Source organism: Meleagris gallopavo, chromosome 11, assembly GCF_000146605.3.
Source record: "Meleagris gallopavo isolate NT-WF06-2002-E0010 breed Aviagen turkey brand Nicholas breeding stock chromosome 11, Turkey_5.1, whole genome shotgun sequence".
NCBI classification, from domain to species: Eukaryota; Metazoa; Chordata; class Aves; order Galliformes; family Phasianidae; genus Meleagris; species Meleagris gallopavo.
Genome location: NC_015021.2, coordinates 15,605,271 through 15,605,860, shown reverse-complemented (window position 1 = coordinate 15,605,860; position 590 = coordinate 15,605,271). Strand labels below are relative to the sequence as shown.

Sequence of the window (590 nt, the reverse complement as noted above, 5' to 3'; positions counted from 1 at the left end):
TTTTTTTCCGTTTCGTCTATCTGTAAGGTGACGAGTCGGGTAATTAAAATTCGCGACGAAGTGCTGTTTTCCTATCGCTTTTCTCATTTTCTGCCTTCTGCGGGGGGCTGCGGGAGCCGGGCTGCTTCTCCGCGGCTCTGGAATTGCGGTTCCATACTCCAAGCAAACAAGTTTTCCAGCTGCTTTGTTTAAAAGATTTCGGCCCTGCCCCGTTGCCTTATTTACCCCTTAAAGAAGGGCTGTGTCTACATCATGCTGAAATCGCACATTTCAGCGAATTTCTAATATCTTTTTCGTGTAGCGTTGTAGCATTTTCCCCCTCAATCTCTGATCACTGCGTGGCTGTCGCCTGTATATTAAAACAAAGCAGAAAACTCGGAAGGCGGCAGTGGTCCTTGCAGGGCTTTCTTCTCCCCCTGTGCCGCGGGGGGACGCCCGCAGCCTCCGAGCGGTGCGGCAGCGCGGCCCATTCAAAGCGGAGCAGCTCCCTCTCGTCCCAGGAGTCCCTCTCGCTTTCTATTTTGTCTCCAATTCATTATTGCTTCTGAAAAAGTTGTTGGGGTTTTTTTCTTTCCCTTTTTCCGTAGGTT

General features: G+C 50.3%; 2 protein-coding genes across 11 annotated transcripts in view; one reads left to right on the top strand and one right to left on the bottom strand.

The window, feature by feature from the left end:
* Positions 1–590, bottom strand: part of MCF2L2 (MCF.2 cell line derived transforming sequence-like 2) — a 148,340-nt gene that overhangs the window by 53,754 nt on the left and 93,996 nt on the right. The window lies entirely within an intron of this gene.
* The window catches only part of B3GNT5 (UDP-GlcNAc:betaGal beta-1,3-N-acetylglucosaminyltransferase 5), a 17,600-nt gene that overhangs the window by 532 nt on the left and 16,478 nt on the right, over positions 1–590 (top strand). The window lies entirely within an intron of this gene.